At 47.4% G+C, this 26,219-nt stretch overlaps 1 long non-coding RNA gene across 1 annotated transcript in view; it reads right to left on the bottom strand.

The window, feature by feature from the left end:
• The window catches only part of LOC138297401 (uncharacterized), a 240,719-nt gene that overhangs the window by 37,492 nt on the left and 177,008 nt on the right, over window positions 1-26,219 (bottom strand). The gene's annotated exons all lie outside the window — the stretch shown is intronic.

Here is a 26,219-nt window from a genome sequence, read left to right on the forward strand (position 1 = left end):
CACCAAGGCAAAGAATGCCATGATAGAGTTTAGTTCTTTAATTATTGATCATCTGTAACACATATGTGAGAATAAATGTTTTGCAATGTATTATTTCATTAAAAAGCTGGACCATTGGTAAAGTATAGTGACATCCTTCCATTTTAGTCTGAAACTGACTGCCTTCAAGGAACGTTAGCTTGTTTCAATATTGAAAATCCCAGCATTTAAAGTTCTGTGGCTGAAAGGAGAGGACCATCAAAAGATGTCACACAACACAGGACCTGGCTTGGCAGTTCGTGCTGGAGTTTTCCTGTGGGGAGCAGGGTCAAGACTGACTTGCATATGGCTGGGTCTAAACTGGGGTGGCGTGGAGACCAAAATACAATGATTTAAACCCAGGTCTGTGACAGCGGGTGAGTGTTTAAAAACTTTCAACATTCTGTCCATCATTTTACCTAGTGCTGTTGCTATGTGCGCCCTAAGTGGCTAGGATATGCCCTTATGTGGTTCCCGTGCTTGCTGCACCACTGGATACAAGCTAGCCAGGCTTATCAGGGGTGATAACCCAAAACTGGTCTCAGGATGCTTGTTTCTGGCCCAGAGAGGGTGTTGACTGGCAGTTCAAGTTGGACTGCTCCAGTGGGGAACAGGGTCAAGTCTGATTTGCATATGGCTGGGTCCAAACTGGGATGACGTGATGAGCGAAATAACAATGGATTAAACCCAGGCCTGTGACTGGGGTTGAGTGTTTGAAAAGTTTTAACATTTAGACCATCATTTTCATTTGTGATGTTGCTCTGTGCACCCAAAGTGGCTAGGGTATGCCCAGATCTGTGTCCCTTTCTTGCTGTGCCACTGGATTCAAACTAGCCTGCCTGATGAGGGGTGTTACCCCAAAACCGGTCTCAGGATGCTTGTTTTCAGGCCAGGGAGGACCTGGCTTGGCTGTTTGTGCTGGACAGTTCCCATGGGGAACAGTGTAAAGCCCGATTTGCATTTGGCTGGGTCCAAACTAGGGTGATGAAGCAAGGAAAATAACGATGGATTAAAACCAGATCAGTGACTGTAGGTGAGTGTTTGAAAAGTTTCAACACTCTGTCCTTCGTTTTATTTTGTGATGTTGAATTTAGAGCCATTACCAGTAATTGCAGTTTTATTTAATTACAGATTCATCTTCATGGTGTTTGCCATCATGGATGAAACCTGCCAACATAATTCATTTACAGGTAAAACTATAAAAATGTTTTGCATTATATATTTTAGCTATTAGAAAATATGTTGTTATTAAGTGATTATTATAAATGCATGAACAATCACAAAAGAATTATACATTATTTATACAACATCCTTCCTTATATGGCAGGTTTTGTAAATTCACAGAATATATTGACCTTTGGCTGGCATTTTACATTTACCCTTTCAACATGATTCCTCGACATTCTGAAGAAGTAAGAAGGTAATCACTGAGGCTTATCATCCTGTTCATCAAGTTACCTCTGTAAAATCTCATTTACAGTATTTGCCAGAAATGGCCACTATCTGACCCCTGCCCCATTGTACTCCGTATCACTGATGTTGTAGTTTATTTTTATGCAATCATCAGCCACTGGTGGCTTACACCGAGGCAAAGAATAGCATGATAGAGGCAGTTCTTTTATTATTGATTATCTATGGCAAATATATGAAAACATTTTTTTTGCAATTTATCATTTCAAATTAAAATACCCAAAGTACTATTAAAAAGCTGGACCTTTGGTAAAGTACAGTGACATCCTCAGCACATCCTTCCTTTTTAGCCTGAAACCAATTGCCTTCTAGGATCTTTAGCTTTGTTTCAATATTGTAAATCCCAACATGCAAAGTTTTGTGGCTGAAAGAAGAGGACCATCTAAAGATGTCACACAACACATGATCACTTGTCATCTATATATTGTGAGGATGAGATGGCAAGTAGTTCTATACTATATACAATAAAGTATCCCCTTCTTTTACATTATGAAGGAAATTGCAAGTCACCTGCAGTTAGGTGACCATTAAAGACATCTGCTTGCAGCCTCTGTTTTATGGTACCTTCTAAAATGATAAGACTGCACATTAGGATGAGAGAACTTCAGAATGTGGGGATTGAGTCTGTCCACACCAGCAGAAGCTATTGGCTCAATTCATGGATAGCTCACAGTGCCTCATGCAAACCTCTAAGCTTCCCGGGGTGGAAGGTGATTATGGCAATCTGAATATGCCACTCTGATCCCCTAGGCAATAGTGGAAACAGATTTTACCCTTTTGTCGTCTTACTTTTGCATGCCCAGGTGAGAGATACAAGATAAGTTTCCCATACATTTATTGAACACATAACATTGCCTTGCATTGCCTTGCATAGAGAGAATGAGCAGTGATAATTAGGGAGATGAAATGTTACCAGCATTATAAACATGATAAAAAGAATAAACAATCGAACCAGGCAAATTATTTTTAGATATTACTATCACTTACCTTATACTGAGTGTGGAGTGAATGTACCCTATGTCTCCGCCCAATCTAGGAGGATAACCTTAGCCCCCATACCTGGAGAACTGAATCAGTAAACCGGCCAGTAATGTAAATGACAATCCTTTTCTGCAAACTTGAAGATCAGCACCAGCAGAGCTGCATGTCGAACACAGCATTCGTCCAAGGACGGTCGCAGCTGAAGTGCCCCTCCAACCCTTCTAACTCAAAGCATAGTTTACATAATCAAAGCCCATTGTGTGGTCATGGTGCAATGATGTGTTTAGGTAATAGAAGCTATCTCGGAACGGGCAATGTGCTGTAACAGGCCTCAGTACTTCCAACACTGCATGCTCCTGACTCAGTGTCATGTAGTTTCTTTGAAAAGATCTCAGACTATGCTGTTCCTGACCCCATAATGGACACTTCCGGCCCTCCGTGACCTGACTGTCAGGTGCACTCTCGACAACTATCAGCTTTGGCTGACTCCATGGGACTTTGCAATTTGTGGCACATGTAGCACATGTAGCACCCCCACAAATGCACCTATACTCATACATGGGTACACCCAGGCCCCTGTTGTGCATTGACCTGATCTGGCTTCCTGTGGTGGATATCCTCCAGCTCTGAAAGATTAAAACCCTTCACCGGGGTATCTCAGACAATGCCCCCCTTTTGCTTCAGTTTAGCCCCCCCCCCACAGCAACACTACGCCCTATGTGGCATATCGACGCTTGACATTTCACTGAGCAAGAATGCTCTAGCTTCATTGAAGCAGAGATCCACTCTTCGTTTGAGGTGAATGGATGTACGGTGGATTCAGCTGGTACACTGTGGGAAGCCTGCAGACCTACCCTTAGATGTTTAGTTAAAGGATATATCTGTGGTAATGAGGCCGCAAACTGTCACAGGTGACAAATCTGGAAAAATTGACCAACCATTACAATGAAAAACAATACACTCCTAATGACCTTAGATGGATCATATTGGAAGCTATTAATGATAACAGAGACTGTTCAAAGAGACTTTTTGAGAAAGAACAACGGTGGGTTTATAAATTGAAAACTCACCACGAACTTTATTTACAGATAACCATTCTCATTGATGGGGACCTATTCTTTGGCTTTCCTAAATTAGTTTTTTTTTTTCTGTACTTTCATTTTGCTATTTTTGTTTTATTTTAATTAGGATGGTGTTTTGCCATTGTTTTACTAAGTAAATACACCACCTATTTATATCCCATAGGGACAGATCTGAGAGATTTTCTATGTAACAAAAAAATATTTTTACGACCTTATGTCGAGGAGACCTCATGGGGTTTATCGTCTCTCTTTAGCCTGTTAATTAGGACCCTCTCTCTTTATAGCACTGTTGTCCCTAATAACAGTACCCTGACTCCATTAATATATTTACCATTATGGTGGGGTTGCCATGAATAGTAGAAGGTTAATCCCAGACAGCACTTTGCCTTTAGCACACTTGTCCTTTCTTAGTGTTTAAGTTTTTTGAGTTCTCCTCCCTATGATAGTCCTTTTTCTTTGTTGCTGGCCCTTTTTTCATGTTAAAAGCTCCTCCCTCAATCAACCCCTTATCGTTCGGGAGCACCGAGGAGATGTAGGTGGAACAGCGGCATGTGGCAATTCCACACACAGTAAATACTGAGAAGCCCCCCCCCCTTCCCCTTTTTTTGTACCTCTGTCTGTGGCACATGATTATCGGTGTCTGTATAACATTTGACTGCACCACTCGGACACAATGTGCGTCTTTACTGCTCTTTGTGATGCATTCTATATGCCTTTACTGGCCCCGGCATTCGGACCAGGTCAGCTTTTTCAGCGAGCCACATCGTTGCGCTTCCACGCAGTTCTGCATTTTTTTTAAATAAACCAGCTTTTTTCTTGTTACTTGGAAGGCGCCGAGGGGAGCGCTTCCGGCTCCCTTCTGTCGAAGACAGAGCACTCTACTTTACCAGTAACGTACCCTGACATGGCTAGGGAGGAGAGCCATGATTTAATTGCTTCCTACAAGTGTCTGTTTGTATTTTTAAACTTCTTTTCAACCAAATTGGTGTGAACGGATTTTGGGGATGGCATATACCCTTGAAATCTACTTTTGGTTAAGAGTTATGTAGCATACGTGTTTGGAAACTTAGGGGGTCATTCTGACCCCGGCGGTCTTAGACCGCCGGGGCCAGGGTCGGCGGGAGCACCGCCGACAGGCCGGCGGTGCCCCGCAGGGCATTCCGACCGCGGCGGTAAAGCCGCGGTCGGACCGGCAACACTGGCGGTCTCCCGCCAGTGTACCGCTGCCCTTTTGAATCCTCCAAGGCGGCGCAGCTAGCTGCGCCGCCGAGGGGATTCCGACCCCCTCTACCGTCATCCAGTTCCCGGCGGTCCGCCCGCCGGGAACCGGATGGCGGTAGGGGGGGTCGCGGGGCCCCTGGGGGCCCCTGCAGTGCCCATGCCACTGGCATGGGCACTGCAGGGGCCCCCGTAAGAGGGCCCCTACAAGTATTTCACTGTCTGCTTGGCAGACAGTGAAATACGCGACGGGTGCTGTAGCACTCGTCGCACCTTCCTACTCCGCCGGCTCGATTACGAGCCGGCTTCATCGTGGGAAGGACGTTTTCCCCTGGGCTGGCGGGCGGCCTTTTGGAGGCCGCCCGCCAGCCCAGGGGAAACCTCAAAATACCCACCGCGGTCTTCCGACCGCGGTACGGTATTTTGGCGGCTCCCGCCGGGCGCGCGGTGACCGCGTCCGGCGGGAGTCAGAATGACCCCCTTATTGTCAGGCGTACTACATTATCTACATGACAGGCATCTAAGAAATTACATTTTGCCAGCATTTCACACTATTTATGTAGATCATATAAGATTCTAGAGGGATGGAAAATTATATATATTCTTTCTTTGTACTGACCATTGACAATATGGATACAAGTTAACTATCGATGATTTATGTCTCTACACCTATACATACTTAGACTCAGTTTGACCACGCAATCCAGGTGATTCTCCCAAGGGGCCCATCCTTATAATTCATGGAGGGTAAGCACATGGGCATATGTGCCCTATTTTTTATATTGATTTTTTCGCCACTACTTACCTGCACACTTCACCGGAGGGAGTCTTCACGAGTGTGCGATTGCTTTGATGTTGACAAGGTGCACATCATGAATGTTGTGATACGTATTTTTATCTTTTCCTTGTCCTATCTCTCCAGGTTCCTTAACCAAGATATTCCCTAATGGGTACTACTAAGTATTTAAGGATTAGGTAGGTGCTTGCGGTCCTGAAGAATCGCATTAGATCAATTTTTGACTACTAGTGAGAAACATGTTGACCAAGATATAAGAGTAGTACAGGGGTTCCTGTATCTACATGCACTAGCCTCTATATCAAGAGATTTAGGGGCATATTTATACTCTGTTTGCGCCGAATGTGCGTCAAAATTTTTGACGCACAATCGGCGCAAACCCTGCCCCATATTTATACTTTGACGTCCGACCCTGCGGGCATCAAAATTCCACCATGTGCGTCATTTTCTGGAAGGGGGAACCAGCCTTGCGTTAATTATATGCAAGGTAGGCGTTCCCTTCCAAAAAATGACTTTAAGGCCTGTGCCCCTTATTTATACTCTGATGTCATTTTGACGCACAGGAGGGGGCAGGCCTTAAAAAACGGCGCACAGACTGATGGGTGCTGTTTTTTAACGCCTGGGTCAGGGCAGGTGTTAAGGGACCTGTGGGCTCAGAAGGAGCCCAGAGGTGCCCTCCCCTGCCCCCAGGGACACCCCCTGCCACCCTTGCCCACCCCAGGAGGACACCCAGGATGGAGGGACCCATCCCAGGGAAGTTGAGGTAAGTATTTTTTTTCGTTTTTTTTAAGTGTCATAGGGGGGCCTGATTTGGGCCCCCCCTGCATGCCACATAAGTCCCCTGGGCATGGCCATTGGGCAAGGGGGCATGACTCCTGTCTTTGCTAAGACAGGAGTCATGTCAATGGAGGTTGGGCGTAAAAAAAAATGGCGCAAATCCAGTTTGAGGCCTGAATTTTGCCTCAGACCTGACTTGCCCCATTTTTTGACGCACAACCCCCATTTTCCCATACGCCTGCGCTGCCTTGTGTGAGTCATTTTTTTTTACGCACACCAGTCCGCAGCGCCGGCTAACGTCATTCCATAAATAAGGCGCCCGCATGGCGCGTTGGAATGGCGTTAGCCGGCGGTAAAATTTTTGACGCACAACTGCGTTGGCGCAGTTGTGGACCAAAAAGTATAAATATGGGCATTAGTGACTACCAAGAACTTTTCTTGATTTTTTTTAGGGGAGTTTAGACATTGTTCCATTGCCTCCCCTATCTATGTTTTTAATTATGTCAGAGGTCAAATACCTAATTAAAATATGTTGCACCTCTAGGCATTTTTAACAGTTTTTTCTTTCTTTATACCAATCCAGTATTCATTTTTTGGACTGGCTTGTCATTATCTGCAAAAGATCTCTGGCAAAGAGCCCCCTCGTGGGGCCCGTCAGGCATTGCAGCGCCGGCCTGACGAGGAGCAGAGCCCAATGATGAAGCATGTCACCAAATGGTGAGTGAGGGCTCTTGCTTCAAAGATTTTGACTCTCATGGACCTGTGACTTTAGGTTACATTTTGTATATTGGAACTGTGTATGTACTTTTTGATTTATAAGGTTTGGGAGATCTATACACAGGACCAGAACGTTGTTTCCGAACCTCCCGCTATATCCTGTGCCCCTTCCTTTTGATTTGTATAGACAAATCTGGAGGCCCAGATTAACTACCTAGAGTGAAGGGAGCAGGACCAGCCCTCTGCTGACCTGGACCATAGCTAGCCTTGGCGAGATTCTCACTAGAAGAGGCCAGGCAATGCTGGAGAGAATCAACATAATGGGTATACAAACAAAGGGATAAGTTAAGGAAGCTTTTATACTGGCTGGCCACCAGGAGTAGTGCCCTTGATTAGAAATGCTGAGGGATGCCTCAATGAGCTCCAAGAAAATCCCTGAGTCCACACAGATTCCCAGTTGAGCACCTTTGAAGATTCCAGAGTCTCCTACTTCCTCACCTGCTAGCAACGTACAATGAGGCGGAAGATATGGGGATGTTCCTCTCGGGGTTGGATACATCCACGATTGCTGTGACCCCAAACCCGGTTCAACCACTGGTCAAATGCCCCTTGTATTGACCTAGCTCTCTTAATAATTCCAGCTTTAAGGTATTTGCTAAAGTCTTAGCTAACTGGCTAAGCCACACCCTGTCCTATTTGATCCACCCAGATCAATTGGGCTTTATGCCAAACTGAGGCACTCAGCATTGTATCTGAAGGGTCCAGTTGGCCTTTTCCCAGGCCAGTCAGCTTTGATATCCCACAGTGCTGCTCCTGGTGGATTTTGAGAAGGTGTTTGATTCCATTGACTGGTCATTCCTGATTGCCGTGCTGGAGTGGACTGGAATGGGGCCACATTTGTGCACACTTGTCAATCTTCTTCTAGCCCAACATGAAATTTTTGCCTCCATTCCTTATTCACAGAGGCACCCAACAGAACTGTCCCCTACCTTCTCTGTTATTTGCCCTAGCAATCAAGACCCTGGCATGCCTCTTTCACTACACTCGTATTCAGGGGTCGTCTTGGGAGAGAGGCCTGGAAGACGTCATAGCGCTATAGGTTGGTGATGTCTTGGTGTTCTTAGCAAACCCACAGACCTCAGGTCCATGTTGTATGGTGATCCCACAGATCTATGAGGAGACATCTGGCCTCCTGGTGAACAAATCTGAATCCCTGCTGGTACCCATTACTGGGGACATGAGTAGCCATTCCTGGCACTATGGGATCCTGTCACGCTGCTTGACTACAAATACTTAGGTATTCATGTCTCATGTCTTCCAGACTTGGGACCTCATTATGAACACAGCGGTGTTAACCGCCGTGTTCATGCTGGCGGTCATGTAACTGACCGCCAGCCTCCCTGGGACCCCACCAGCCGCATAAAGAACATTCTGCTGGGCCGGCAGCTGGAAACATTGTTTCTGCCCTCCGGCCCAGCAGAATGCATGGCCGGGACATTGCCAGCGGCTCCATGTGGAGCCGCTGTCAATGTCTCTGTGCGGTGGGTGTAGCTGCGCCCGTCTCGCAGATCACTGCTTACGCGATGGGGCCCCCAGGGGGGCCCCGGAGCACCCCTTCCACCAGCCCCTGCCAGGCAAAGGCTGCTGCCAGTAGGAATCATTATCCAAGGGGCAGCAGTGCTGACCTGTCGGATAATGATTCCCACCACCTTCAGGCTGCATGTCAAGGCAGCCTGGCGGTGGAGGAGGGCCACCTATGGCGGCCCTCCCTTTGTTCTTTATAATGGCGGTTCAGCCCACCATGCCGGTAGCGGTCTTTTCACCAGCCGCAGGCATGGCGCGCTGAACCGCTGGGGATCATAATGACCCCCTTGGTCTGGGGCCTTAATCTGACAACTTAGGCAACCAAATGAGTGGAGACCTGCTGATGTGGGGCCGCCTACCATTGAATGTCCTGAAGAGGATGGCCTTTTTTTAAATGATGTTCCTTCCCCATTTTCATGTATATTTTATCAAACTTTCCCCACCCCATTCCTAAGTGATGGCTCTGAACCCTGGCTTCCAAGAACACTTTTCTCTGGGCTGGTGGCCGCCCTCATGTGGCCTTTGTCAATGGCCAAAATTCCCCCTATATGGCAGACCTATATTGTTAATACTTGACCTTGCAGCTTCTCCCATTCAAGTACTGATTTAATGGGGGCCTAGGACTACCCATCCTACTGGGTGGAGCTGGCCTTGCTTGGCCTGGATGGACTGATGGGCCCGCTCTATGGGATCCTAATTACTCAAGCCCCCCGGACTGTACTTAAGTAGCACTACTTTATAGGTTGGGATCATAGACTCACTGCGCTGACCCTCTGGTCGCAGAGGACAAGTTTGCACCATGCCACTGGCTTTGTGTGCTGAAGTAGAATAGGGATCGCTCACCTTAGATATGTTTGGACAGGCACAGGCATGCTGGAGCTGCAGGCGCAGTAGCAGCTCTCCCACACCTAGGGGCCGATTTACAAGAATTAAAGAACAACTGTGCAACCACATTTGTGCGTCAACATTTTTAACGCCGGCTAATGTCATTTCTTATTGCACCCTATTAACACCTTGGAGGTAAGAAAGGGCTAGTGTAAATAAAATGACACTTGACTTTGCGACTTGTCACCAAAAAAATTACACTAGTGCTGTAGAAGTGGTACTAGCCTGATTAGCAGTATGTAGTTGTAGGAGGCTGGACTGGCTTGTAGTGAGTACCAAGGGGTACTTGCACCTTGCACCAGGCCCAGTTATCCCTTATTAGTGTATAGGGTGTCTAGCGGCTTAGGCTGATAGATAATGGTAGCTTAGCAGAGCAGCTTAGGCTGAACTAGGAGACGTGTGAAGCTACTACAGTGCCACTTAGTGTCATATGCACAATATCATAAGAAAACACAATACACAGTTATACTAAAAATAAAGGTACTTTATTTTTATGACAATATGCCAAAGTATCTTAGAGTGTACCCTCAGTGAGAGGATAGGAAATATACACAAGATATATATACACAATAGCAAAAATATGCAGTATAGTCTTAGAAAACAGTGCAAACAATGTATAGTTACAATAGGATGCAATGGGGAAACATAGGGATAGGGGCAACACAAACCATATACTCCAAAAGTGGGATGCGAACCACGAATGGACCCTAAACCTATGTGACCTTGTAGAGGGTCGCTGGGACTATTAGAAAATAGTGAGAGTTAGAAAAATAACCCTCCCCAAGACCCTGAAAAGTGAGTGCAAAGTGCACCAAAGTTCCCCTAAGGACAAAAGAGTCGTGTTAGAGGAATAATGCAGGAAAGAAACAAACCAGCAATGCAACAACTGTGGATTTCCAATCTAGGGTACCTGTGGAACAAGGGGACCAAGTCCAAAAGTCACAAGCAAGTCGGAGATGGGCAGATGCCCAGGAAATGCCAGCTGCGGGTGCAAAGAAGCTTCGACTGGACAGAAGAAGCTGAGGTTTCTGCAGGAACGAAAAGGGCTAGAGACTTCCCCTTTGGTGGACGGATCCCTCTCGCCTTGGAGAGTCGTGCAGAAATGTTTTCCCGCCAGAAGGACGCCAACAAGCCTTGCTACACGCAAAACCTGCGTTTGGCGTTTTTGGACGCTGCTGGGGCCCAGGAGGGACCAGGAGGTCGCAAATTGGACCTGCAGAGAGAGGGGACGTCGAGCAAGACCAAGAGCCCTCACTGAAGCAGGTAGCACCCGGAGAAGTGCCAGAAACAGGCACTACGAGGATGCGTGAAACAGTGCTCGCCGAAGTTGCACAAAGGAGTCCCACGTCGCCGGAGACCAACTTAGAAAGTCGTGCAATGCAGGTTAGAGTGCCGTGGACCCAGGCTTGGCTGTGCACAAAGGATTTCCGCCGGAAGTGCACAGGGGCCGGAGTAGCTGCAAAGTCGCGGTTCCCAGCAATGCAGCCCAGCGAGGTGAGGCAAGGACTTACCTTCACCAAACTTGGGCTGAAGAGTCACTGGACTGTGGGGGTCACTTGGACGGAGTCGCTGGATTCGAGGGACCTCGCTCGTCGTGCTGAGAGGAGACCCAAGGGACCGGTGATGCAGCTTTTTGGTGCCTGCGGTGGCAGGGGGAAGATTCCGTCGACCCACGGGAGATTTATTCGGAGCTTCTGGTGCAGAGAGGAGGCAGGCTACCCCCACAGCATGCACAAGCAGGAAAACAGTTGAGAAGGTGGCAGGATCAGCGTTACAGAGTTGCAGTAGTCGTCTTTGCTACTATGTTGCAGGTTTGCAGGCTTCCAGCGCGGTCAGCGGTCGTTTCCTTATCAGAAGGTGAAGAGGGAGATGCAGAGGAACTCGGATGAGCTCTTGCATTCGTTATCTAAAGTTTCCCCAGAGACAGAGACCCTAAATAGCCAGAAAAGAGGGTTTGGCTACCTAGGAGAGAGGAAAGGCTACTAACACCTGAAGGAGCCTATCAGCAGGAGTCTCTGACGTCACCTGGTGGCACTGGCCACTCAGAGCAGTCCAGTGTGCCAGCAGCGCCTCTGTTTCCAAGATGGCAGAGGTCTGGAGCACACTGGAGGAGCTCTGGACACCTCCCAGGGGAGGTGCAGGTCAGGGGAGTGGTCACTCCCCTTTCCTTTGTCCAGTTTCGCGCCAGAGCAGGGGCTAAGGGGTCCCTGAACCGGTGTAGACTGGCTTATGCAGAATTGGGCACATCTGTGCCCAACAAAGCATTTCCAGAGGCTGGGGGAGGCTACTCCTCCCCTGCCTTCACACCATTTTCCAAAGGGAGAGGGTGTCACACCCTCTCTCAGAGGAAGTTCTTTGTTCTGCCATCCTGGGCCAGGCCTGGCTGGACCCCAGGAGGGCAGCTGCCTGTCTGAGGGGTTGGCAGCAGCAACAGCTGCAGTGAAACCCCAGGAAGGGCAGTCTGGCAGTACCAGGGTCTGTGCTACAGACCACTGGGATCATGGAATTGTACCAACAATGCCAGGATGGCATAGAGGGGGCAATTCCATGATCATAGACATGTTACATGGCCATATTCGGAGTTACCATGGTGAAGCTACATATAGGTATTGACCTATATGTAGTGCACGCGTGTAATGGTGTCCCCGCACTCACAAAGTTCAGTGAATTGGCTCTGAACAATGTGGGGGCACCTTGGCTAGTGCCAGGGTGCCCTCACACTAAGTAACTTTGCACCTAACCTTTACCAGGTAAAGGTTAGACATATAGGTGACTTATAAGTTACTTAAGTGCAGTGTAAAATGGCTGTGAAATAACGTGGACGTTATTTCACTCAGGCTGCAGTGGCAGGCCTGTGTAAGAATTGTCAGAGCTCCCTATGGGTGGCAAAAGAAATGCTGCAGCCCATAGGGATCTCCTGGAACCCCAATACCCTGGGTACCTCAGTACCATATACTAGGGAATTATAAGGGTGTTCCAGTAAGCCAATGTAAATTGGTAAAAATGGTCACTAGCCTGTCAGTGACAATTTGGAAAGAAATGAGAGAGCATAACCACTGAGGTTCTGATTAGCAGAGCCTCAGTGAGACAGTTAGTCACTACACAGGTAACACATTCAGGCACACTTATGAGCACTGGGGCCCTGGGTTACCAGGGTCCCAGTGACACATACAACTAAAACAACATATATACAGTGAAAAATGGGGGTAACATGCCAGGCAAGATGGTACTTTCCTACACAACCCCCCCCCCAAACGAAGGACAATAAGACTAGCCATTACCTGATGAGTCTTCATTGTCTAAGTGGAAATATCTGGAGAGTCCATCTGCATTGGAGTGGCTACTCCCAGGTCTATGTTCCACTGTATAGTCCATTCCCTGTAGGGATATGGACCACCTCAACAATTTAGGATTTTCACCTTTCATTTGTTTTAGCCAAAGTAGAGGTTTGTGGTCTGTCTGAACAATGAAGTGAGTGCCAAACAGGTATGGCCTCAACTTCTTCAGAGCCCAGACCACAGCAAAGGCCTCCCTCTCAATGGCAGACCAACGCTTTTCTCTAGGGGTCAACCTCCTACTAATAAAAGCAACAGGTTGATCCTGGCCCTCAGAATTAAGTTGTGATAGGACTGCCCCTACTCCTAATTCAGATGCATCAGTTTGGACATAGAATTTTTTAGAGTAACAAGGGCTTTTCAGGACAGGTGCAGAGCACATGGCCTGCTTCAGCTCCTCAAAAGCTTTCTGACAGCTTGCTGTCCATAATACCTTTTTAGGCATTTTCTTGGATGTGAGGTCATTAAGAGGGGCTGCAATGGAGCCATAGTTCTTAATGAACCTCCTGTAATACCCAGTGAGGCCTAGGAAGGCTCTCACCTGAGTCTGAGTGGTAGGGGGAACCCAATCAATAATAGTTTGGATTTTCCCCTGAAGTGGTGCAATCTGTTCCCCACCAACAAGGTGTCCCAGATAAACCACCTTACCCTGCCCTATCTGGCACTTTGAAGCCTTGATAGTGAGGCCTGCCTTTTGCAGGGCCTCCAAAACTTTCCATAGGTGGACCAGGTGATCATCCCAGCTGGAGCTAAAGACAGCTATATCGTCCAAATATGCTGCACTGAAAGCTTCCAGCCCTTGCAGGACTGTGTTCACCAACCTCTGAAAAGTGGCCGGTGCATTTTTCAAACCAAAAGGCATTACAGTAAACTGGTAATGTCCTCCAATGGTAGAAAATGCAGTCTTAGGTTTAGCATCTTCTGACAATTTGATCTGCCAATACCCTGCAGTCAAATCAAAAGTGCTTAGATACTTGGCAGATGCCAGTGTATCTATGAGCTCATCTGCCCTGGGTATAGGGTGAGCATCAGTTTTGGTTACCAAGTTGAGACCTCTATAGTCTACACAAAACCTCATTTCCTTCTTTCCATCTTTAGAATTGGGTTTTGGTACCAGTACCACAGGAGAAGCCCATGGACTGTCAGAGTGCTCAACCACTCCTAGTTCCAACATTTTCTGAACTTCTTGCTTTATGCAGTCCCTGACATGGTCAGGCTGCCTATAGATCTTACTTTTGACAGGTAAACTGTCTCCAGTATCTATAGTGTGCTCACACCAAGAAGTGGTGCCTGGCACAGTAGAGAAGAGTTCTGAAAATTGTCCTAGGAGATTTATGCAATTATCTTTCTGCTCAGCAGTAAGACAATCAGCCAAAACTACACCTTCCACAAGAGCATCTTGTTCAGTGGAAGAGAAGAGATCAGGTAGAGGATCACTGTCTTCTTCCTGTCCCTCATCTGTTGCCATGAGCAGGGTGAGATCAGCCCTGTCATAGTAGGGTTTCAGGCGGTTGACATGGAGCACCCTAAGGGGACTCCTGGCAGTACCTAAGTCAACCAAGTAGGTGACTTCACCCTTCTTTTCAACAATTGTGTGGGGTCCACTCCATTTATCTTGGAGTGCTCTTGGGGCCACAGGCTCCAAGACCCACACTTTCTGCCCTGGTTGGTACTGAACCAAAACAGCCTTCTGATCATGCCATTGCTTCTGGAGCTCTTGGCTGGCCTGAAGGTTTTTACTGGCCTTTTTCATGTACTCAGCCATCCTTGATCTGAGGCCAAGTACATAATCCACAATATCCTGCTTAGGAGCTTTTAAAGGTTGTTCCCAACCCTCCTTTACAAGTGTGAGTGGACCCCTAACAGGGTGTCCAAAAAGAAGTTCAAGGGGGCTGAAGCCCACTCCTTTCTGGGGTACCTCCCTGTAGGCAAAAAGGAGGCATGGTAGAAGGATATCCCATCTCCTGCGGAGTTTTTCAGGGAGTCCCATAATCATGCCTTTGAGAGTTTTATTAAATCTCTCCACCAGTCCATTTGTTTGTGGATGATAGGGTGTTGTGAACTTGTACGTTACACCACACTCCTTCCACATGGCCTTTAAGTATGCAGACATGAAATTGCTTCCCCTGTCTGATACTACTTCCTTTGGGAAGCCCACCCTGGAAAATATTCCCAGGAGGGCCTTTGCCACTGCAGGGGCTGTAGTGGTCCTTAAAGGAATAGCTTCAGGATATCTTGTGGCATGGTCCACTACCACTAAGATAAACCTATTGCCTGAAGCAGTAGGAGGGTCAAGGGGGCCAACTATGTCAACCCCTACCCTTTCAAAGGGAACCCCAACCACAGGCAGTGGGATAAGGGGTGCATTTGGAGTGCCACCTGTCTTGCCACTGGCTTGACAGGTTTCACAGGACTTACAAAATTATTTTGTGTCCTCTGACATCCTAGGCCAATGAAACAATGGAACCAATCTGTCCCAAGTTTTCATTTGACCCAGGTGTCCAGCTAGGGGAATGTCATGTGCCAGTGTTAGGAGGAACTTTCTGTACTCCTGAGGAATCACTAATCTCCTGGCAGCTCCAGGTTTAGGATCCCTATGCTCAGTGTACAAGAGGTTGTCCTCCCAGTAAACTCTGTGAGAGTCACTGACATCCCCATTAGCCTGTTTGACAGCTTGCTGTCTGAGACCCTCTAATGTGGGACAGGTTTGCTGTGCCACACTCAGCTCCTCTCTGGCAGGCCCCCCTTCACCCAAAAGCTCAGCAGTGTCTGCTTCCAGCTCCTCTGGTGTAGGTTCTGCACAGGGAGGGAATTCTTCTTCCTCAGAATTAGAATCCACTGTAGAGGGAGGGATAGTAGGAAGTGGTTTGCTTCTACTAGCCCTAGCTTTAGGGAGCACTTGGTCCATTGTTCCAGGATCCAAGTTTCCCTGTCCTTTTTGCTTTTTGGCCTGAGCCCTTGTCAAAGCAAAAATATGCCCTGGGATGCCCAGCATTGCTGCATGGGCCTCCAACTCCACATCTGACCAAGCTGATGTCTCCAAATCATTCCCTAATAGACAGTCTACAGGTAAATCTGAAGCTACCACAACTTTCTTTGGACCAGTTACCCCCCCCCAGTTGAGATTTACAACAGCCATGGGGTGGCTTTGTGTTATGTTGTGAGCATCGGTTACTTGGTACTGGTGTCCAAGTATGTGTTGTTCAGGGTGCACCAGTTTCTCAATCACCATTGTGACACTGGCACCTGTGTCCCTGTAGGCCTTGACCTCAACACCATTTATTAGGGTTAGTTGCTTGTACTTCTCCAAGTTATGGGGGCAAGCAACCAAAGTGGCTAAATCAATAGCCCCTTCAGAGACTAAAGTAGCCTCTGTGGTCTCCCTAATCAGACCAACCCCAACTAAATTACCAAAAGTGAGCCCAGCTACTCCCTTGGATTGGCTATTAGTAGGTTTGCTCCCACCGCCACTGCTATTAGTAGGGACACTAGGTGTAGCAGTAGGGGTTGTAGTGGTAGGAGCTGTGGTGCCTTTCTTTGGACAACTGGGATCTGTTGTCCAATGGCCTTTTATTTTACATAAATAGCACCATGGTTTCTTTTCCTTGTTCTGATTAAAGGAGGATTTGGACCCACCCCCCCCCCACCAGAGTGTTTTTGTGGGCCTGATGAAGACTCATTTTTAGATTTGTCCCCACCCTTGTCAGAAGACTTACCATCCTTCTTTTTGTTGCCATCTTTGTCACCCCCTGTATGAACTTTTCTGTTCACTCTTGTTCTGACCCATTTGTCTGCCTTCTTTCCCAATTCTTGGGGAGAGGTCAGATCAGAGTCCACCAAGTACTGGTGCAACAAATCAGACACACAATTATTAAGAATATGCTCTCTCAGGATTAAGTTATACAGGCTGTCATAATCAGTAACTTTACTGCCATGTAACCACCCCTCCAAGGCCTTCACTGCCTGGTCAATGAAATCAACCCAGTCTTGTGAAGACTCCTTTTTGGTCTCTCTGAACTTTATCCTGTACTGTTCAGTGGTTAAGCCATAACCATCCAGGAGTGCATTCTTAAGAACTTGGAAATTATTAGCATCATTTTCTTTTACAGTAAGGAGCCTATCCCTACCTTTTCCACTAAATGATAGCCATAGGATAGCAGCCCACTGCCTTTGAGGGACATCCTGTACAACACAGGCCCTCTCAAGTGCAGCAAACCACTTGTTAATGTCATCCCCCTCCTTATAAGGGGGAACTATCTTGTGCAGATTCCTGGAATCATGCTCTTTTGCAGGATGACTATGGGGAATACTGCTGCTGCCACCATGGGTATCTAAACCCAACTTCTGTCTTTCCTTCTCTAATTCAAAAGACTGTCTATCCAAATCCAGCTGTTGCTTTTTAAGCTTCAGTCTGGTTTGTTCCACCCTCAACTTATTGAGTTCCCTCTCTAACATTCTGTCATCAGGGTTGGTGGGAGGGACATTTCTAGAAACAGAGCTATGATGGGAATGAACAGAAGGAGACCTGTCCCTTACAGATGCCAACTTAACAGCTTGGTTTACAGAAACATTACTACCAGTATGGTGAGAATAAATGCTTTTGCTATGATGTGAGACAACACTATTTCTATGGTGTGGCTCATCATCATTACCATCTATGCTAGATTGTCTAGTAATGGGCAGGCTAGGAAGTTTCTTTCCTGAATCTTTTCCTGGGGGAGTCCCTGAATCTGATTGGGAACTATTAGGTACTTTTTCAACAGATGGGGCACCTATGGCCTTATCCTGTTCTCTAAGCATGTTAATTAATAGTTCTAAGGCAGGATTCTTCCCTACACTCAAACCTCTCTCTATACAGAGACTCCTTGCTCTTTTCCAGCTAAGGTTGTCATATGCAAGTTTGGACAGATCAACACTTTGGCCTGTGCCAGACATTTTTTTGAGAGAGTTAAAGTGATAGAGAAAGAGACAAAAGTTTTCAGAACTTTTTGGAAAGACAGAAAAAAACTTTTTAAACTTTTAAGAACTTTTTGAAAGTTTAGAAGTACTTTTCAGCACTTAGAAAAGAGTGAAAAGAGGAAATGCAAAACTTTTTGGCTATGTGTATATACACTGACCTTGTTTTGTATATTTTTCTCTTATGAAAAGTACAATGACAAGAGTGGTAAGTAGTCTCAAGCACTTATCCCACCACTGCACAACCAATGTAGGAGGCTGGACTGGCTTGTAGTGAGTACCATGGGGTACTTGCACCTTGCACCAGGCCCAGTTATCCCTTATTAGTGTATAGGGTGTCTAGCAGCTTAGGCTGATAGATAATGGTAGCTTAGCAGAGCAGCTTAGGCTGAACTAGGAGACGTGTGAAGCTACTACAGTGCCACTTAGTGTCATATGCACAATATCATAAGAAAACACAATACACAGTTATACTAAAAATAAAGGTACTTTATTTTTATGACAATATGCCAAAGTATCTTAGAGTGTACCCTCAGTGAGAGGATAGGAAATATACACAAGATATATATACACAATAGCAAAAATATGCAGTATAGTCTTAGAAAACAGTGCAAACAATGTATAGTTACAATAGGATGCAATGGGGAAACATAGGGATAGGGGCAACACAAACCATATACTCCAAAAGTGGGATGCGAACCACGAATGGACCCCAAACCTATGTGACCTTGTAGAGGATCGCTGGGACTATTAGAAAATAGTGAGAGTTAGAAAAATAACCCTCCCCAAGACCCTGAAAAGTGAGTGCAAAGTGCACCAAAGTTCCTCTAAGGACAAAAGAGTTGTGTTAGAGGAATAATGCAGGAAAGACACAAACCAGCAATGCAACAACTGTGGATTTCCAATCTAGGGTACCTGTGGAACAAGGGGACCAAGTCCAAAAGTCACAAGCAAGTCGGAGATGGGCAGATGCCCAGGAAATGCCAGCTGCGGGTGCAAAGAAGCTTCGACTGGACAGAAGAAGCTGAGGTTTCTGCAAGAACGAAAAGGTCTAGAGACTTCCCCTTTGGTGGACGGATCCCTCTCGCCTTGGAGAGTCGTGCAGAAGTCTTTTCCCGCCGGAAGGACGCCAACAAGCCTTGCTACACGCAAATCGTGAGTTTGGCGTTTTTGGACGCTGCTGGAACCCAGGAGGGACCAGGAGGTCGCAAATTGGACCTGCAGAGAGAGGGGACGTCGATCAAGACAAAGAGCCCTCACTGAAGCAGGTAGCACCCGGAGAAGTGCCAGAAACAGGCACTACGAGGATGCGTGAAACGGTGCTCGCCGAAGTTGCACAAAGGAGTCCCACGTCGCCGGAGACCAACTTAGAAAGTCGTGCAATGCAGGTTAGAGTGCCGTGGACCCAGGCTTGGCTGTGCACAAAGGATTTCCGCCAGAAGTGCACAGGGGCCGAAGTAGCTGCAAAGTCGTGGTTCCCAGCAATGCAGCCCAGCGAGGTGAGGCAAGGACTTACCTCCACCAAACTTGGGCTGAAGAGTCACTGGACTGTGGGGGTCACTTGGACGGAGTCGCTGGATTCGAGGGACCTTGCTCGTCGTGCTGAGAGGAGACCCAAGGGACCAGTGATGCAGCTTTTTGGTGCCTGCGGTTGCAGGGGGAAGATTCCGTCGACCCACGGGAGATTTCTTCGGAGCTTCTGGTGCAGAGAGGAGGCAGGCTACCCCCACAGCATGCACAAGCAGGAAAACAGTCGAGAAGGCGGCAGGATCAGCGTTACAGAGTTGCAGTAGTCGTCTTTGCTACTATGTTGCAGGTTTGCAGGCTTCCAGCGCGGTCAGCGGTCGTTTCCTTATCAGAAGGTGAAGAGGGAGATGCAGAGGAACTCGGATGAGCTCTTGCATTCGTTATCTAAAGTTTCCCCAGAGACAGAGACCCTAAATAGCCAGAAAAGAGGGTTTGGCTACCTAGGAGAGAGGAAAGGCTACTAACACCTGAAGGAGCCTATCAGCAGGAGTCTCTGACGTCACCTGGTGGCACTGGCCACTCAGAGCCGTCCAGTGTGCCAGCAGCACCTCTGTTTCCAAGATGGCAGAGGTCTGGAGCACACTGGAGGAGCTCTGGACACCTCCCAGGGGAGGTGCAGGTCAGGGGAGTGGTCACTCCCCTTTCCTTTGTCCAGTTTTGCACCAGAGCAGGGGCTAAGGGGTCCCTGAACCGGTGTAGACTGGCTTATGCAGAATTGGGCACATCTGTGCCCAACAAAGCATTTCCAGAGGCTGGGGGAGGCTACTCCTCCCCTGCCTTCACACCATTTTCCAAAGGGAGAGGGTGTCACACCCTCTCTCAGAGGAAGTTCTTTGTTCTGCCATCCTGGGCCAGGCCTGGCTGGACCCCAGGAGGGCAGCTGCCTGTCTGAGGGGTTGGCAGCAGCAACAGCTGCAGTGAAACCCCAGGAAGGGCAGTCTGGCAGTACCAGGGTCTGTGCTACAGACCACTGGGATAATGGAATTGTACCAACAATGCCAGGATGGCATAGAGGGGGCAATTCCATGATCATAGACATGTTACATGGCCATATTCGGAGTTACCATGGTGAAGCTACATATAGGTAGTGACCTATATGTAGTGCACGCGTGTAATGGTGTCCCCGCACTCACAAAGTTCAGTGAATTGGCTCTGAACAATGTGGGGGCACCTTGGCTAGTGCCAGGGTGCCCTCACACTAAGTAACTTTGCACCTAACCTTTACCAGGTAAAGGTTAGACATATAGGTGACTTATAAGTTACTTAAGTGCAGTGTAAAATGGCTGTGAAATAACGTGGACGTTATTTCACTCAGGCTGCAGTGGCAGGCCTGTGTAAGAATTGTCAGAGCTCCCTATGGGTGGCAAAAGAAATGCTGCAGCCCATAGGGATCTCCTGGAACCCCAATAACCTGGGTACCTCAGTACCATATACTAGGGAATTATAAGGGTGTTCCAGTAAGCCAATGTAAATTGGTAAAAATGGTCACTAGCCTGTCAGTGACAATTTGGAAAGAAATGAGAGAGCATAACCACTGAGGTTCTGATTAGCAGAGCCTCAGTGAGACAGTTAGTCACTACACAGGTAACACATTCAGGCACACTTATGAGCACTGGGGCCCTGGGTTACCAGGGTCCCAGTGACACATACAACTAAAACAACATATATACAGTGAAAAATGGGGGTAACATGCCAGGCAAGATGGTACTTTCCTACAGTAGTTTGACACTAGTCATGTTAGCGTAATTTTTAGGCTTAAAAGTAGCAGCAGAAACACCAAATAGCAGCCACAAGGTGAAATAATGGAGAAGTCAGGGAAGGAGAGACCCCAGAGAGACACCAACAAGCTCAGTACAAGTCAGGATGTCCAGACATCCTCCGAGGAGAAGGGAAAAAGGAAGAGGAAGAGTAGGTTCAGTGAGGAGGAGGACAACTTCTTGATCACAGAGGTGACAGAGTACCAATGCCAACTAATCATCTCTAAATTGCCAATAAGTTGGAAGGAGGCCATATGGCAGTCCGTACTTGAGAAAGTCAACAGAGTAGCAGAGGTGAAGAGGACTGATGGATTTTAAAAAGTGCTGGCACGATTGCAGAACAAAAGAGAAACTGGCCAGCAACCGAAAGGCAGCATTGCAGACCGGTGATGGAAGTCCTGCACCCCAAGTGCAGCTGAATGAGCTGGAGGAGATGGTGGCAGCAGTCATCCCTAAGGAGTTGGTGACCGCAGTCCAGGGACAAGACACTGTGGCTTATGATGAGCAACAACAAACACAGGGTAAGTTGCAGTGGAGGGCAATTTTGCAAATAACAAATGGCATAAGGGTGAGGCACTGTATGCATGAGAAAGGGTTGCATGGGGGCACAATAATGGCAAAAAAAACAAACACATCTAAGGTGCACTGACTCCCCCACTATAGGCACAGACCACATCACAACCCTCACATCACTCCCTTCACTGTATCAACTGTACCATCTGGCCCTGTTTAGCTCTTAGTTGCCATCATGTAACAGGCTTGGTGCACAAGGTGGGACAGCAATGGTTGGGATACACCACCCTGCACCACTGGGAAAGGGTGCAAATGTGATATACACACAACATATGGGGTAGCTCTGTCATTACCATCTATGCTGGTTCGAAATCTGCTGTCATGTGCCTACGCAGGCACACCTGAACCATGCTGCAAGGGTATCTGTGTTTTGGGGAGAATTGCTGTTGTGCATGAAGGGACACCTTCCTGCACAACATTAGGCACAAGTGGTACTTTTCGTCTTCTTGCACAATGCAGCACACAGAGAAACATGACATTACTGGGACAAACAAAGATTACACTCAACCGCTTGTCACAGTCTATGCCAACCCTGAGATGGCGAATGAAAATGCAGCATTCCCAGACATGAAAATCTGGGAAGGCTTCAGAAGTTTGGTGGGTCACATGTTGTGTGGGAACATACCCAGCAACACACATGGATTTCCACCTACATGCAGTGTGAGGCATGAAAGGGGCACATAATTACCAGGTCATGAAAAGGCACACACAGTGCCTCCCTAGCCTGGTAAATATGGCCTGGCACATTCCACCAGTGGAGTGTAGCGGTACAATTATGCTCAGATGGGGCAGTGTGCTGTCAGTGTCAGGAAAATGTGGCCCATTGTTCACCATGTATAATGACATGATGCAGTGCAGTGCAGCATCTCAGCCTGCTGTGCTGCATCATCTTGAATGTTCATGAATGTGCACTTGTCATTAACATGCAATGCATCCCTGTATTACCCTTGGTGACTGGGCACAAACAGCTGCCTAACACCAACACAGGCACACATTGAGCATGGTGTAGAGGTGCCTGTGTTGCAGGTCTGACTGTACATGTGCAGAAAGGGACACATCCTGCAACATCAACAATCAGGACTGCCATCTGCCACTGCCAATACATATTGCTGATTGCAAAACACAGTGAAAGATGCAAAAATATACCCACAACAATGTTAGTCATATGTAGCACCTCTACAATGCCACCCCTGAGGCAGCTGATGATTCCTCTGTCTCTTGCTGTCCCTGCTGACCTCAGCACTGTACCTCATAAACCCTCGCCCTTTCCCAGTCTCTGGGGAGACAGGTTCTTTTCAATTGGAGCTCTGACTGCAAGTTTCCTTTTTTCCAAGAACAAAACCCCCCTCATATGTAAAAATACTGTCCATGGCTAGTGCAGGCCTCTGTGAGCACATAGAAGAGAAAGTGAAACGAGGGTCTGAACTACATGTCAGATCCAGGGTCCCCGTTGCCAGCAGCCTGGCTCCCTACCCCCTGCTCCTGGGCTGCTGAGGGCAGTGAAAGGAAGGAGGCCAGGATCCAGAGCTGGGACAGGTGCAGCCCTTCAGCAGCAGCTTGCCACAGCTCAAAGCCACCTACTGGCAGAAAGCCGTCAGAAAGCAAACCATTGCCTGTGGTAGGGCAAATGTTGTCTTCCTATTGGGCTGAGTGTAAAGTGCAGTCCAGTTATGGGCCAGACAGTGCAAGAGCAGGGTGAGTTTGCACTGTGTGGCCCATAACTGGACTGCAGACAGTGCGCATGCTGGTGAACTACACTCTGCTGCCGGGCTAGCAGAGTTTATGCCAAAAACGCCATTAACTTTGCTCGTGGAGCAGAACTCACTCCCCACCCCTAATTGAGACACTCATGGCTGCCCCTCACAGTCTTACACATGCTTAATTTATTTGTTACATCATTGTTTTACTGTTGCTACCATCCTTGCTTGGCCCAGCCACTTGTGTGATGATTGGCGTCAGCTATCGCAATACATGCATGCTAATTGTCACATGCCATGCTTGGGATCCTCAGGTAAAACTTGCTAGTTCACATAGTTATCAGTCACCTCAATCATGTTGCAGTCAGTGTGTGTGACTTTGTGTATGTAACATATCCACACATATCCCTTAGGCGGGTACTTAGGGGAATATCGACAAGTCATTAGCGCCACCAGAGAGTCTCTTTTTGTGATGGTCCTGTGGCACTGTGCCCTTTCACTGATTTACAAGGAGGCATTTAGCCACTTTGCATGGCTTAACACCACAATGTATGAATGGGTTCCCCAGTGCCAATTTCTGTGGCAGAGGGGAGTGCAATAGGTGTTGCTGTTGGCATACCCATGCAACACCCATTGCTTTAGGCTCTGCCTCAGAGTTACAATGGAATGCAAACCTGAGGCAGTGCCAAAATAATGACATCACCCCAGGGGTGGGGGTTGTCATGGCACAGCAGGGAGAAGACTATTATTTCTCCTTGTTTTTACAAAAATATATACAATAGCAAGGGAAGTGCAGTATATCGGGACCTTTGACCACCTCAGCGCCTAAACTCCTGGATCATTTTCATTATTTGATTATTCTCGTGCTCCAATCTGGCTATATGGTACTATTGGTCCACAATCTCTTTGCACATTTCCTGCACATAGGGTGGTTATAAATATGTCAGAGCACCTGTGAACCCGTTAGGGCACTTGTTGTTGCAGCTGATGTTGACAGTCCGGCCCCTGTAGAACTTGCCCTGTCTGTTGCTAAGGACCTGCCTGCAGTGTGGGTCTTGGAGGCGGATGGATCGTTGGGTAGACCAGCTTAAGGGAATGTTTTCCATGCTCCAGATGAACGCTCCTTCTCATAGAGGCACCCAATCCTCCCCCTTTGAGACCTCGGAATGTGGAGGTAACATTCCACATGCTTCTTGAACTGATGCCTTTGAAATGGGATCATGTTTGCAGCTGCAAAATGAATGGGACAGTTCAGCCAAATGTATATTAGGCAAATGAACAACAGGCATGCAATGAATACACCATCTGCAGCTCTCACATTTTGGTCAGCACAAATCACAATGCCATCCTGAAGGGCAGGTGTAATACACACCTGCACAACAAGCATCATTTCCACATTGCTCATGTCCAAGGTGTCAAGGCTAGTTATTGTTGCACAATAAAAATGAACCATCTTGGAAAACCTTCAAAGGACCATGTCACCATTGACCAAGATTGTCATACACATCAGCCATGTGGCCATGGTAGGTCACACTCATCATGTTGCATTGCTCAATAATGTCCCTCATGTTTGTGCAAGCGACCTCAAATCCATTTGCATGTACCTAACTCATCTGAGCAAGGACTGCAAGTTAAATGTGGTCCCACAGCAGTTTGAGCCTCATATGGCAAGGATAGATGTCTGGACAGAATATTCATGCAAAATGGATGTGACTGGTATATGTGAACATGAAGGGGGGGCAGTCAGTTATGGAGGAGCATTATACTACCCTCATATTCACACAAGTCAGTTCCTGGTAAGCTGTGACATGGCTTGATGCATAGTCCCAGAGTAACTTGATTGCTCTCACTATGCTGCCCATAGGCTGTATGTGTCCAAACCTCTGGTCAGTATGTTACACAACAGCACTCAGCACTGCCATCTCATATGTGGGTGCATGCACGCCCTATACCTTACCTGCACAGGTGTTAGAAATTGGGTCTCTAGTTGGCAGAGGTATACATCCTTATCCTCAATCCTAGTCAGGGTAAGTCACACACAATACAAATTATCCTGTGCCCACCCTCTGGTGGCTTGGCACTGAGCAGTCAGGCTCAACTTAAAAGGCAAAGTGTAAAGTATTTCTGCAATACCTCATACAGTGACACAGTGAAAGCACCACAAAAAGACACCACACAGGTTTAGAAAAATAGTGAATATTTATCTGAATAAAATACTGATGAAACAATGAAACTCAAATGCACAAACCCAAAGTTGTGAATTTTTAAAGATAAAATCCAACTATAGTGCATAGAAAACACAATAGATCCAACTGGGGCTATCAAAGTATTGTTGATAGAGTTGTTCCCAACAATCTGTTGGACCAGTGCAGGTCACAGAGTCATACGGACCCCCAGGTACAGTACCTTTTGCAAAACAAAGAACAAGGACATTGCACAGAGTCAGAAAGAGGCATCGGAGAAGTTGGTGAGGCGTCAGCTCCTTACGGCGTTTGAGGAGAGAGACATTGGTTCTGCACTGCAAGGCAGGTGGAGGTGCGGAGTTTGCTCTCTCTGGATGCAGGGGGAGATGATGAAGCGTTATCTGCGGTGCATCGATTCCTTGAGACCTGGAGGGGTTGCTGTTCTGGTCCATCAGGACATGATATGTCGACTTCACAGCGTCACAATTAACCTTAGTGACATCAATGAAGTTGCAGCAATGTCGAACTTGCATTGCAGGCCAAAGTCATTGCATGCTGAGATGTCCCCAGAGCGGGAGAAGGCTGCGGCGGTACTGGCATAGCTGAAGTCTTTCCTAAGTTGCCGCAGTTGGTGTGCTAGCAAAAAGCTATCTGTGAAGGTCT

This window comes from Pleurodeles waltl, chromosome 5, assembly GCF_031143425.1.
Source record: "Pleurodeles waltl isolate 20211129_DDA chromosome 5, aPleWal1.hap1.20221129, whole genome shotgun sequence".
NCBI lineage: Eukaryota > Metazoa > Chordata > Amphibia > Caudata > Salamandridae > Pleurodeles > Pleurodeles waltl.